At 39.5% G+C, this 15,144-nt stretch overlaps 1 protein-coding gene across 5 annotated transcripts in view; it reads right to left on the bottom strand.

The window, feature by feature from the left end:
- The window catches only part of BNC2 (basonuclin 2), a 456,753-nt gene that overhangs the window by 354,670 nt on the left and 86,939 nt on the right, over positions 1-15,144 (bottom strand). For all 5 annotated transcript variants that reach the window (XR_003093497.1, XR_003093498.1, XR_003093500.1 and 2 more), the window contains exons 2-4: positions 14,725-14,868; positions 12,463-12,523; positions 4,001-4,041 (exon numbers count right to left, since the gene is read on the bottom strand). The gene's annotated coding sequence lies outside the window, so the exon portion shown is untranslated. The remainder of the gene's footprint in view (positions 1-4,000; positions 4,042-12,462; positions 12,524-14,724; positions 14,869-15,144) is intronic.

The following is a 15,144-nucleotide window of genomic DNA, read 5'->3' as shown; positions in this document are numbered from 1 at the left end:
AGTGGGTGGGGCCATTGGGGGTCCCCCCCATAGTCCCTTCCCCCCTCCTCCAGCTCCTCCAACCCCTTACTCACCGGCACCGGAGCCCTGCTGCTGAAACACGTGGCCTGGCCGGCCACATGTTTCAGCACCAGGGCGAGGAGCAACCATAGAGATGCTCTGGCAGCCAGAGCATCTCTATGGAGGACCCAGCCTCCGGTTGCCTTAGGGTACAGTCAGGGACCATGCTCTGCTCCGCTTTTTTATACTTTCCTTTTTTTAGACCCCTGGATGTCCGAGCTTGTGTGGATGCGCCCATAGAGGACACAAGACCTCAGCAGATTATTGTGGAGGTTCCAACTGTTCATATATCATCATTGGCAATCCTTCACAGTTGAGAATGATTGTCTTCCATGACTGCCTTATCTCTGGACCCAAGATGGCTTATGAGGCCTATCCAGGATCAACAGACTCTGTTGCAGCTCAGGCATGTTTGTATATGGGGTAGATGGTTCTGAGTTCTTGGTTCATTCTGCAACATGGTGTTTCTGCGAGTCCCATTTTTCTGTGTCCTGTTGTCATTGTAAGTGTTGCTGGCACATGTTGCAGGGCTTGGGTCCCCTCTTGGCCAACTCCCTATTCACTGGTGATGACAGGGTGGGTCCTTGCATGTGTCATCCTCATATTCTGGTAGCTGTTCCTTCTAGCCTGCCAAGGCTTGGTCTTATCTTCCTGGGAGACAGTTCCCTCGCAGGTGACTCTCTGGATCCCACACCCTGGCTTCATGGGGCTCCAACATCCCCTATACTCCACCTTTACCACATCCAGGGCCTGAACTGACGTCAGCATCTTGATGTCTAAGGCCACAGACGATAGGTCTCTTGTCTGTCTGTAAGTGTGTCACTGTACAGGGTTGTGGGCCCTGCCTTCCCGGGATGTGGCAGACCTGTGCCACTGAGTTAGCTTCAAGAACACTGTGGTCTTCTACCTCTTATGATGTGGTCTCGCCTGCCACATCTTATTAGATAGTAATACAAATCTAATGGGAGCTGGAGTTATGGAACTGATGATAATTCCAAGATCTTCCTGCAAGTCTTCCTATGGGGCTCCACCACTCCTTAACATCCCACCCTTACCACATCAGATGGTGCTGGTATAAACTCCCAGTTCTTGGGCCCACTTCACTGTCCTCAGTCTCACTTGAGTACTTTAAGCCACAGAGGACTTGTTGCACTAAAACAGGCAAGGCCTTAACAAAGTCCGTTGAGGTCGACGTGGTCTTGATTTTGGCTTGGAGTCGGCTGAGATTAAACACCTTACCATCCATTCAGTAGTTTAGCTCCACTCCAACTGGAAGCTTGTCGGTGGTCAGATGTAGCAAGGAATATATGACAAGGAATATCAAGAAGAGCACTGGAGCGATGACAAGGCCTTGCTTAAATTCCTGCCTTAGCCTCAAAGGGATCTGTGATGGCAGTGAACCAGGTGATGAATTTTGATGGACATCCATATTTCAGGAGGATCCTCCATAGTGTTTCTCAGTTGACCGAGTCAAAGGCTTTCATAAGGTCAAAGAAGGCCACATAGAGGGGTTTATATTGTTCCCAGGTTTTTTCCTACTGCTGGAGAGCAATGAAGATCATGTCAGTCATACCTCTTGATGCCCTAAACCCACACAAATTCCATTAGGAGCTCTTCAGCAAGTCAAAGGAGATGGTTCAGGAGGGTTCTCAATGATTTTTCCTGTTGTGGACAGCAAGGCGACCCCTCTGTAACTTTCACAGTCAGATTTGTCTCCTTTATTGAAGACTGTCACAATCATATTCCATTATGTCACCTGGAATTTTCTCATCATTCCAGATCCTTAAGATGAGGGCATGGAGCTGTGATGTGAGCTCCTCTCCCCCCGCTTGAAGATTTCAGCAGGCATTCCATCAGCTCCAGGTGCCTTGCCAATCTTCATCTGCTTGAGGGCTTTCTTCACCTCATCAAGGGTTGGAGGGATTCTGAGATCGTTTCTGACAGGGTGTTGCAGGATGGAGTTAAGAACATTCTTTTCAACAGCAGAGTCTCGATTAAAAAGGTCTTCAAAATGCTCCTTCCAGTGAGTATAGATGGCTCCCCTTTTCTTGATCATATATATAAACTTTCTGAAACTAACCATGGTCTCTACATATCCACATGAAGTTAAGTCCTACTTTTAGGAAAACACTTGCTGAAAAATTTTCCCTGGGTTTCTTCACAGCCATGACATGCATGTATATTAACTTCTCTTAATGCCATATTCACCTGCTTGTAGGAATTCTGTCCATCTCTTTCCATTCAGTAGATAGAATTTGGCCTTGTGACCTACATGCCACTCAAACGCAACAACACCTAAAAGCATGCCAGCTCCTAAAGGGAATATACTAATGGCCCCTAACAATAACTTTTTGTTCTATTCCACAAAGGTTCATATATTGCCCTAGTTATTACTATCTTAGCACTTGCCAATAGCACATAGAACAAGGTTACTAATATCTGTCATGTGGTCCATCCTCTGCTCATATAAAGGTAGAAGAGAACCTTCACCTTTTTCCTCTAAAGTACACAGGGATTGAACTTGCCACCACACAAAACACATCTGCTACGCCTCCACTAAACAAAGAATACTGATGAACATCAGACTTGGCTGGTGGGTGAGAGGGTGCGGAGGAAGGTGGTAAATAGGGAATGAGGAGAAGGTGGTGAGTACTTACATTCAGTTTTACAAAAAAGAGAGGCACACAGAGACTGATTTATACTTTTAGGCCACCACAGTGCAAAGCAGCTTTAAAGCAAATAAGAATCAGGCCTGTGAATGCCACTGGGTTTGTAAATTTGTCAGCCTCATGTAGCTAGGAAAATACACCCTGTAATTTAACCCTTAATGGTGTTCAGAAAATAATCTTCTATATTGCTTGCAGTCAACTGGTTTTAATTCTATTGTCTGTATTGCATTAGTGAAAAAGCAGCTACATGTATAGGCACAGTGGTGTTGCACTTGGCATGCCTGGCACATGCTGCATGAATAGTCAACAAAAATTATAAGGCATATAATTATAAGGTTTTTAAAGGCCAACCACTGATAATACATGAACCCTGATGGTAAACCAGAGATTCAGTTTAATAAAAGTAATTACTGATGTCCAGCTTAATAACAACATCTTTCTTCTCAATTACAAAATGTACCATGTTTCTGTCTCTGCCAAAATAATAATTTTAAGTTTTATTATTCCTCAGCACAACATAGGTGCCTTTTAGTCAATGTTTCTACTTGTAAAAGGCCAAAAAAAATCTATCCATTTTACAAAAGAAGTAATAATCAGACTCACTTAAGGAACCCCTCCCCATCAAAAAAAGAATGAAATGATTAGTAAGGCAAGAATGTTTTTAGCATAAAAAAAAAGTTAAAGCACTGCATTTCTCTGCAAGGAGGAAGCAGAAAAAACAGAAAAGAGAAAGACCCCTGCTGCATTATCCATTAGGCATAAGTGAATAATGAAATACCTAATATGCTTATACTCATAGTCTTTAATCTTAAAGCAAATTATAGTATTCAAATACAGTATTTTACACATGCACTCTGATAACACTTTCTATCTTTCTTGGAGATTTTGTGAACGACATGATATGAAGCACAGTGTATTTAATGAAAGGTTTCTAAGCTGATTTCCCTAAAGGTTATTTTCTTTCTTTTCTGTGGAACCCATACGCAGGATATACAACAGGGACCAGGGGTGTATATAAAAATAAACTACCAAGCGGCATCAGAGCTGATACCCCAGTCCTACAGGGGCAAGTGAATTATTAGATCTGTGTCATAAGTGGGTTTTTTTTTAATATGCCATTGTTCCCACTTGAGCACATTAAATTTTCCATATCCACTTTTAAACCAATATTACCTTTTTTTCCTGCGGTCATAATGTTCACGGTGCAAATTAAACAATCCAACAGCTTAAAAAGTCACACAGTACTTATATGTAAAGCAGGGCAGACTAACCTTTTGTGTTTTTCCTCCACTATGAACTTACACTTTGAAACCTAAAGAAGGAAAAAACCCAAAGATATCACATGGGGAAAAGCATACTAATATTTCATTTTATATTCGATCATGGACAATATTTGACAGTATTTCATGCATCCAAAAAAGTTTATTAGAGCATCATATAATTATTTTCCTATTATAACTGTATCTTCCACATCTTTAAGCCTTTCAAATTGAAAGTGTAAGCATTTTGGGGTTTCAAAGATGTGTTTGCCAATTATTTTTACACTAGTTCACATAAACAGGAAGGACTGAATCTTAGGTATGAGTTATATATTCCTGTACAAAATAATTGTATATTCTATGAAGACTGATTCTTCTTCTGGAGAAATATACAACAACACAAGGGAAATCTTGTACCAGCAGCATAACTGAAGTGGCAAGACACAATATTAGAAAAACAGAGCTACTTTCATTACTGTGATGCTGTGTGTCAGAATGTCTCTCCTTAATGAACCTGTTTGCAATAAGACTCAGGGTGCAAAGAGGCTATTTAGAGAGTCTATTGTGTCTATAGTGAGTCCTTCAAATATCTTCCCACCATTAGACATGCCGCATTGACCAATTCTGTCCTGATTGCTGTTCTTTTTAGTATCAAGGGACATTCTTGCCCAGACAGACCGATGGATCAGAAACTGCAGTTCATAAAATGTTTACACTGTACACATACTCACACAGCGATACAAACACTAGAGTCCCAGATCACACAGTGTGTTGAATGTGCCAGTGTCATCTGAAGGCTTATCACTTTCCAATATCAACGAAAGGATTTAGGTTAAACTTTGCCTGTGTTGCCTGCCTGTCACTCTAACAAAAGCCTTATTTTTCCCCCTTTTCAGAGTGTACCCAAGCTCATGGCTCACATGCGAACATTTCAGGTAAATGTTCTGTGTCGCAAAGCTTTCTTGCTCTGTTGAGACTTTCTCCTAATTGCTGACAGCAGAAAAGGACCATACATGTCATGTCATCAAAGAGCAAAAAACTTTGCTGTGAAAAAATAAAACAAAAAGATTTCCTAAAAGATTATGAATTCCTACTCAGTGACAGCAGCATAGAACAAGGGACTTTTCTCAACAGTAATTACAGAAACACTTCGTTACTACCTACAGCCCTGTTAATTACTTCTTTTATAAGAGTCTAGACACCAGCTTGTGATGTATTTGGTTTAGCTTCAGTGTTCCTATCTATCTGCACTATTTGCCTATTAGCCATTACTGAATGAGTTTTATCTTCACCTTTCATGCACCCAATGCCAAACAGTCTGTTTACAATGTCTTTTTTTTTTCTTGACTTTTTGTGGTCTTACCTCTTCTATTTTAATAGAGATAATGCATCTGCCAGCTTTTGCAAAAGGGTTCCCCCAACTGTCAAGAAACAGAAAGAACTTTATATATAGGTGAAGTCCCGATTGCCAATGTATTAGATGTAGCCCACCAACTATACTTATTATATTTGATAGGATACCAGAGATTTCTCTATTATTAGCTAAATATAAAAGAGCAGATCTAAAAGACTGGGGAAAAATATTAAAAATGTAAATGCCACAGGTGGAGTCCAGTGACATATTGCCAATATATTAAATAAAGGCTCTCATAGGAAACAACCACCTCTAGGCTATCGGAAACAGCCATCTCTAGGTTATAATAAATAACTTCTATTAAGAAACATGTTTTGAGAGGCAAGAGTTTGAAGAAACCTTATTCATTTATGTACCCATTTAAAATTAAATTATTTCATTATTCAATTTGAAAACTAAATTAGGGTATACTCACGGAAACATTTAAACACTGTTTTTGAAAATTATAGAAAATACTTGTGTATTTTGCAGTACAAAAGAGAAATAGTGAGGAAGAACACATGTATACACATATCCCGAAGAGCCCACATGCACCTCATTTTCCCAGTATTCTAATCTCTCTCTCATCTAAAATTTGTATCTGATCCTGCATTCAAAGATGAATTTCCAGGAAGCTATGCATGCTTCCCAAGACCATGTAAAATGGGAGAGGAAGGAGTTTACCTACACATTCAGAAGCTGGTAAGAAATAGGGAGTTGTTAACGGTACAAGTCAAATAAAAGTTATTCTTAAGGTAAAATCCCCATTTAACCAGCTTCTGCCCTTTTAATCATACTTGTATCCTTTTGCCAAAGTCAAGAAAATGGTACTAATGTAAGCAAAATTAAAACCTGGGGCAAAGATATTACGAGGATATTTCCCAGACTGAAAAGTATATGATTTGGGGTCCATAGGTATATGGCATTTTATTTTTCAATCCAGAACTTTTACAAACTTCTTACAAAGCATAGTTCTTATTTTACTTTACTAATAAATTTGATCAAAGACCATACTTATGTTGCAGTATAAAGCGAAAGAACCTAACTACTTCTAATCAATAAGGAAGCACCAATTAAAAATATTTTTATTAATAGTACTTGGAAACGTCAACCAAGATTGAAGCCTGACTGTAGTGGGCTTTATACAAATACACAGGATGAGAAAGCAAACTCTTCTGGACCAGGATAATTTATACAGACCAGATAAAGGACAAGAGGAAATTCCTATCATTGTCCATATGCTGCAGAATGGAAACGGAATTATTCAGGGGGGAATAAGTGATTTTCCCAAGGTCGTAGTTTGCAGCAGACCTGGGAAGTGAATGACCTAGTTAATATAATTTAATGCTACGTTAATACAGAAGGGTAAAATCCTTCCCTATTTATTCTGGATCAGTTTATAACAAATTGAGTCCATCTATACATGCCATTAAAGCAATGTGATAAACTCTGATGCAGTCTGTGCCAGTGTCAGCTGCTCCCAGGCAGAGCATTTGCATGTGTGTCTGGGACCACAGCTCTGAGCCTGGGTAGAGCAGCCTGAGGCTGGCAGCAGCCTCAGGGGGTCAGCCCCAGGCTGCAGGTGGTGGTGTCCGTAGCAGACGGGCTGGTTCAGGGACAAGAGCACTAAAGTGCAGAGCTAAGTAGTAAGCAGCCCCTGCCACACTTTAGCACCACTGTGCCCCAGCCAGCCCCTGTCACCATCTACACGTGCATTTCAGCACATGTAATTACTATGCCATAAGATAGTACTGTCCCTAGCAGTATTATCCCATGACAGAGTTAATTAATTTACTACAGCCTAATCCTGACGCACATGTAGCTGCTTTTCTACAGAGCTAATTGGTCAACTGCAGTAAAGCACACATGTAGATGTGCCTAGTATTATTTAACCATGTAATGTGTAATACTCAATTCATGTTCTGGTGGGCCTTTTCCAATAAATAAAACCCCAGTAAAATTATTCTTTTCCATTCCCCATCTCTATCCCCTTTAGACACCCAGTATATATAAAATACACTTGCGGGGGAAAAGAATAACAAAGGTCAAAGATCATCCTGACTTTAATAGCTCAATGGAGCTGGCATGGTTGAGACACATTGGTTTCTTAATGGAGCGCTGTGACTAGCCTCACAACTGTCCATCTTGGTCACCTCAGCCTGAACAATCTGGTAGCCATTTATAACTGGATCAAGTGGAGACTAACTTTGGCCGGAGTCTAGAGCAAGACTGAAACTCTGGATCTGAAGCTACAACAAGATGTCATAAATGTTCTGCCTATGCAACTTGACAAAAGAGGGCAGAATTCAATCCACAACATGTATGCATCTCTTCCAATTATGAATGAATATTTGAAAGCAAAATCTGGCTTCTAAGAATAAAGTAAATATTGTAAATAAAACAACCCTTTTCTGGCTCTTTCTACAATTTCCTGCACATATTATGCACTGCTTACATATTATAAATGATACATATTGTAATTTATTTTATTATTGTTTCCATCTGCCTTTCCCATCTAGAAAACTGGTACTTTCAATTATGTCTTCATTTTTAAGTTAATGAAAAAGTCTGTTCCTCATTCCACAGCCTTCCATCTTGAAATCTTCTTCAGGCTTCACCTCCAGTCTGATGGGCAGACAGCCTTCTTATATTTAAAGGTGCAGTTTACAGAAAACCTAACTGCAGATACTTACACCACAAAGGCACCACATTGGACTCACATGGCCAATCTCTGGGTTTTGTGACTCTAACCTTTTCCCTTCCTATGATTCTTTCATTTCCATTGGGAATATTAGATACATCAAAAAGATGCAGGGCCGAGTCCCTAGAGGAAATCACTACTTATTGAAGCCCCTCCTTCCACAATTGATTCAGAGAATATTATCAATTTAGTAACCTTTTCACAAAAACGTAGCTGTCTTGGAATAAAATTATCTTCTAGATTTTCAACAATCCACAGGTTTTTTGCCAGCAGTGCCACCTTTATGCCAGCAGTGAATAAGCAGAGGCGTCACGCTCAACTGTGAAAGGCTCCACAGATATGCTATACACTTAGATTTATAAGCAAAACCTGCTGTAAGAACTACATCTAACAGGCAGCCCCTGTCTTAAGTGACCACTTTTAAGTTTCCCTAAGGTTTCCAGTACAATTTTGTTTGACCTTTAATTAAAGACTACCTCAACGAGGCCCTAGGGTGGCTACTAAGACAGGCCTTTACCATGCATTTATGAATGCACATACATGCACATCCTGTGAGACCCATACATACAGACATACAAGCACACTTTCTTTCTTACAAAAAGGGGTGTGGAATATATCATTTTTTTCTCCAGCTGGCAGTATCCCAAATAAATATTTTTACAAACAATATTTGATTAGAAATAGTAGGCACTTATGTAAATTACAGTCACCCTTCACATTCATTTTCAATATCATAAACTCATATATAATTAAGTAAAATAGGTAGCAAGATATTCTTCAGGGATGTTTTACTTATTCATAAAGTAAGAGTTAAAATCCTCACTTCCATGGACTTCCCTTACGTGTTTCCATAAGCAAATTAATTTTATGCCTTATAAACAATGATATACAAAGACCCCAACCTAAGTAGATGCTGAATCAGCACGTCTTTTTTTTAACTACAGGAGTTAAAGGCATTCAAATATTTTGTATGATCAGAGGCTAAGGACAAATGTAATGTTTAGCCACTTTGAATCGGAGAGGAGGCAGAAGGGAGGGAAAAGGGGTTACTGTTTCAGAGCATTTAAATATCTGCATGCTTCTGCAGCAACATGGATTATTTTAATGACTGTAAATTTAACCCTTAAATGAAACAGATTTAAAAGTTACAACTGTTTTGTTATACTTGTATCTCTGCAGGAGCGTGCTGATGCAACACCTTTATCATAATAACGTATCATTTGATACTGATATAATTAAATATTATATGCAGAGTTTTAGCTGTTTGGAACTAATTTTTTCTTGTTAAACTGCCTAAAGAACATGCTGTGTCACTTTGGTTCTAGGGACCAGACTTGTTGGAGCAGTTATATTCTGTCTACGTTGAGATCCTATGCTATTCTCTCATTCTTGTGCATTTTCACTGAGAAAAACAGCTTACTTTTTGATAAATTCTAAGCAAAAAAAAAATCCAATTAATTAACGTTTTTCAAAAGAATAAAGTACCCATAGTATATAAATAAAATAAAGCAAAGACATTATGTAAAATGAGCATAGTACCAGAAAGTGAAATACAACCAGTAGTAGAGCAATACATACTCTAATGACTTAAATACAGAACTAGCAAATAAACAGATGGAAGGTGCAATTAAGGGAGACAATTAGTATTAAATTATGCCATATTTCCTGAACTTGGTTTCCAAAGATCAAATTCAGATGTTGCATGTATTCATAGTCTTTGGAAGAGTAAATAAAACATTCTGCACATTACACTCCATAAATCTCATACTTAACTTACCATACAAATTAAATCCTAACACAAACATAACTTTAAAACCTCCTCCTTTCCCACAACATAGTTATACAACCAAGCTAATCAGCATTGCCAAGCATGAATTTCAATATTTTAGATCAATATAGCTTCAAATCAAATAATTAAGCAATAGTTGTACCAGGCAAACTGGTCATGTTTTAACATTTTGTCATATTTGGGGTGCTTGTTGTATACAAGAATGTTCTAAAATGCTCACATGAACTTGGGTCTGTACACTAAAGTCGCTACACTGAGAGGTTTTCAAATTGGTTCAAGAAACACTTGCTTCACTCCTAGGACAGAAGCTACAGTACAAATCATCTGTCTATCTTCAAGAAGTAATGTTTCCTGCTTGCTGAAGCACTATTGCAGGTGTCTTCTTTAGAGTTTCCAGAGGCTTTTTCTAACCAACAAGCCTCAAAAATGCAAGCACCTATCTCTATTCTGCCTCCCACAGAAAATGGAAGCTAAACTGGAGCACTTTACCCTTGAACAGAAACCTGCTGAAGTGCCAGGATGTGGCCTCCAATGACTGAGGCATAAAGCAGACATGAAACAGTAACTAGGGATTAAGTTGATGCGCAGTAAATTCTTCTTCCTTTTTAAATCAACGTAATTGCTTCCTGTAGCCATACCCTAATTTACCAATATCCCAAGACCTCTTAGAGCTAGATTCTACAGTGTACAATGTAATTTTGGTAATGGGATAAAGCACGAAAACAATGCTTTTTAAATATCTTTAACATGGATTCTCAGCCTACGTAACCCCTGCTGCACCTTTACTGATGTCAATGAAGCTATCCAGTTTTACACCAACTTACTATTTGGCCCACTATCTTTTGGAGTCTAGTACACTGAAATAACTATTCAAATGCGAATGTCTTTACCTGAAGACATTGGTTCTCAAATAAGATGCTGTGGCACCCTGGGGTATTGCAAGAACCTGACACAGTGCCTTAACACCTGCAACACTACCGCAGGGTGAAGTTGCCCGTGGTGTTAAGGAAGCATGTCAAAGCCAAACTGGGAAGGGTAGTGGCAACTTGCCTGCCTGCATAATATAATGCAGGCAAGTGTGACTTTCAACTGCAGGCACTTCTCAGTTTGGCTCGTAAAGAAAGGCAAATGGGACAGTTCCACCTACATCATGCACCTCTGTTTCCAAGATACACCTAGGTACTGTGTATTAGGGGTGTGCGAAGCGGGCCCTATTTGATCCGGATTTGGCCCGAATCAGGGACAGTGACTCCATTAGTTGATTCAGATCACTGCCCCTAATTTGATTCGTCCAAATCCAAATCTGGAGATTCAAGGCTAATTCAGAGAATCAGCGATTTGGACATAGACACAGCCTTAAACGTTTTTTCTACATACCTCGAGGTAGCAGGCGTGGCTCATGAACGCTGCAATGCTGCGCATGGAGCATCCCACAGGAGTGCAGAGGGGCCCTCCACGTGCTCAGCAGCGAACCCGGAAGTAGATCGGAAGTACTCCCCGTCCACTTCTGGGTCTGCCAGGGAGCACGCTGGGGGTCCCCCCTTGCACCTACCCGGCTCGGCAATCGGCTGCAGGGGGACCCCGGGTGGCCTCCGCCAGACCCAGGAGGCACCAGTCACCGAGTGAGGGGGGGGCGGGGGGGCCCCCAGCATGCTTCCCGGCAGACACAGAAGTGGATTGGAAGTGCTTCTGGTCCATTTCCAGGTCTGCTACTGAGCATGCCGGGAAGCCCCCTGTGCTTCTGTGGGATGTTCCATCCTCCCCACCATCACAGCACCATTCATGTCCAAATCTCTGAATCTTTCCGAATCTCTCTGAATTGATTTGAAGGGTTCCGATATGATTCAGAGAGATTAAAGGGTCCTCTAATTCAATTCAGATTCGGAGATTCAGCCACTGAATCAGGCTGAATCTCCACTGAATCGAATCAGGGACCACAGCTTTGCTCAACCCTACTGTGTATGCAGCCCAGCAGCTTATTCCTGCCAGCCAGCTTCCCGGAACTCTGTCTGTTCAGGGGAAATTATGCTGGGGAACTAAGGGAAGAACTTGGCCTAGTGGTTCCTGATCCCCATGTGTCACCTGGGGGCCATGTATGGTGTGGGGGAGGGGAAGTCCACTGCTGTGGTTGGAGAAAACATGTACTGAGCCAGACAGAGCTAGGGGACAGCTCCCTGTCAGTGGCCTGAAGGCGTGAATAAAATATAATTGCAATTATATAAGCAATTAATAATGTATTAATTAATAATAGGAGTATAATGTTTACAACATAATATTCATAATATATTTATATTACTGTCATTTTTAAAATGGGGTACCACTAAATTCTGAAAAGTTTTGCCATGCCTTGAGTCTAAAAAGGTTGAGAACCACTGTCTTAAAATAAATAACAACTACCTTCCACTATTTAATGCTCAACCTACTCCTTTATCAAAAAACATGTAAAAAAGTAGCGGATTGGCAGCATGCCCAGAAACTTATTGAATCCATGTTCTGATAAAACAAGAAAGGACAGCATTTCAGAGTTCGGGACTTTTACTCCCACCTTTCAGATGAGATCTTTCAAAATTATAGATACAGTGATGACTTACTGAAATATTTAAACCACCAGTTCAATCTTTGTGAATGTCAATTCTTTATTTCTTGCTCACTCTAAAAGAAAAAAAAATACAAAAATCAAATTCCCAGTTCCCTACATTGGAGACAATCAAGGCAGGTTCAATTAGTAAGATGTAAACAATCAGGAAATAAATTTTCCGTTCTGGAACACCATATCCTCTGCAATCTATTAATTATGGGAAATAGTAAAGCACGTTGTTAAAGAAAGTGGTAATAGGTACCCTGATTCACTTGGGAAAATATTTATAAAAGAAAATGATTTGTTCACCAGCATCTGCAGTCTCTTCCTAGCAAAGAATCCATCAGCAGAAAACTAAGTAGCTATTTTGCTATTCTTGATAACGGTGATGATTAAGGTCAGGTGTTCTCCTTACAGTTATCTCTTTTGTGAAACAAGCCCTTTCTGCCCAGGGTGTTCTCAGGTAGAATAGAATTTTATTTCTTCTGCATCAGGTATATCAGTTTTCTTATGCTTTTCAACATACTAGCTACCTAGTCAAGACAGAAAAGGATGGGAACATGAAAGCTCACTTCTTGACTGAGGGCTTGTCTACATATGGAGTTATTCAAAAACAGTTATTCCAGAAAAGTGATTCTGAATGACTAATTTCATTCAGTGTCTACACATGGAGTCATTTAGAAATATCAATTTCCAAAATATGAGCATTCATATATGGAATCATTCAAAAATAGCCTTTCTGTTTTAAATTCACACCTTACTTTAAGCCAAAATTATTTTCAAGTGCAAACAAGCCATTATTCCAAGTATTTGAGTATTTCTGGGGACTCTGTACATGGCTAGATTGTGCCATAGGTTTGAGGATTTGCAGAGAAGGAGGACTTAACAATTTCCCAAGATATGTAGAAAGGAAAATTCAAGCTTCCTAAAGATTCCAGACTTTGGGCAACCACTTTTGTGGCTACTATGTTGCTAAAGATTCTTTCATTGATAACCATCCTTCCCAAAGCACAGTCTTAGTGAAATGATGGCAAGCATAAAATAAGTTTTGACAGACAGACAGATGGAGGTCGTAAATCTGAAAGGAATTATTGTGAAGACTTGCTGAGCTAAAACAACTTTCAGGTCAGAAAGCTAGGATTCACTTCTAGTTTGAAAAAATGCTACCTGGAAGTCTGAAACTGTGTCTGAACTACCACAGAACTTCAAAGTGACTACAGTGTAAACCACAGTGAAAACAAAGGCATGCTACATAGTTACAGTTTTAAAGCACTAGAGTTAGAGCATATAACATATATTTTGCTTTATATTACAATAGCCTTTAATATAGACCTATAGAAAATAATATACTTTATAATAGCAATTACAGTGTGATACAGTACAATCTTCAGTAGATTATGAATATTGTAGCATTATGAATTGAAGTAACTTAAATGACATCTATGAAAGTCATATGCTGAACGTTATACTAGTCATAGTATTTTTTCAAAGTGCTATAGTGAATTACTATGATGTTACATTTTAAATTATTAAAATTATAACTATATTAAGTTAGTAATACAGTAAATATTGCTATAGATGCTACAAAAACACTGCACTAAACTGTCCAGCAGTAAAACACCATATTTTTTCCTGGAAAAGCTAATAATTGGTTCAAATTCATTCCCCAACTCTGTTCATGTTAGCAGACATACCACAGATTAGTTTAACTCAATGAGCATAATAAAGAGAAGAACCAGTCTCATAGTGATAGTTAGTTGGCAGCTTTCTCCTGAATAGCCCAGCAACAAACCCAAATCAGGAAAAAACATGCAAATCAAAGTTTTTCAACCAGACCTTCTAGCTCTGCCATAGTCCAATTAACACAATATACACAATGGTACACCTAGAAGCCTCAAATAGGTCAAGGAGTCATTGTGGCTTGCCAGGTTCAAAATGTAAATGAAAGCCAAAGTTTCAGTGCCTTGATCCAATGCAAAAACCAATAAAGGAGCTAAACTGGATCCCTGGAAATTGCCCAGTCCAAGAATAATTTCCCCTAGTATTGTAGCACTGGTAAAACAGTGATGCACCATCACCCTTACAGTTTCCACAGCAGAGGCAGCTGAGGAAAAAGTGTTGCTTAAAGTGCTCACTTCAAAAGCATTGCTTAAAGTGCAGGCATCAGCAGCTGGCCCTAAAGATCCAGACAAAACATGAACCAGCTCTGGAAACTGTACTTAATGCTAAACTGGCTGTACCAGCCATAGAATCAAGAAGAAGCAGAGTCACTCACCTTTGATCATCTCTCTTCCTACCAGCCCTGAAGTGAACCAGTTCAACATACAGCTTAATCAGACCAGAGGATGTGTCGTCTTGTCCAGTTGTCCCACAAACTAAGATGGGTGGCACAATTTTTCCAACATTCGTCATCCTAATTCTGATGTAAAAATAATATGCCAGTGGGAAACTTAAAAAACAGACTTTCAAGGGTTAAAAGAAATAGCAGGTGACCTAAATCAGAACTTTAGTTTATAGGCACGAAGCGTGGAAGAAAAATTGACTTGTTTCAAAGATGTACTAACAAATGTACAATGGAAGAGCATCCTTTTTTAGTAGAAAAAAACCACCAAGATGACTAAATGGACAAAGTAAGGAAGCAATAGAAGAAATATTGGTGAAAAATAGGGCATAGAAGCAAGTAAAACTATCAGGA

This window comes from Alligator sinensis, unplaced genomic scaffold (genome assembly GCF_000455745.1).
Source record: "Alligator sinensis unplaced genomic scaffold, ASM45574v1 scaffold917_1, whole genome shotgun sequence".
NCBI classification, from domain to species: Eukaryota; Metazoa; Chordata; order Crocodylia; family Alligatoridae; genus Alligator; species Alligator sinensis.
The sequence above is the reverse complement of the archived record's forward strand: the minus strand, read 5'-3'. Positions and strand labels throughout refer to the sequence as shown.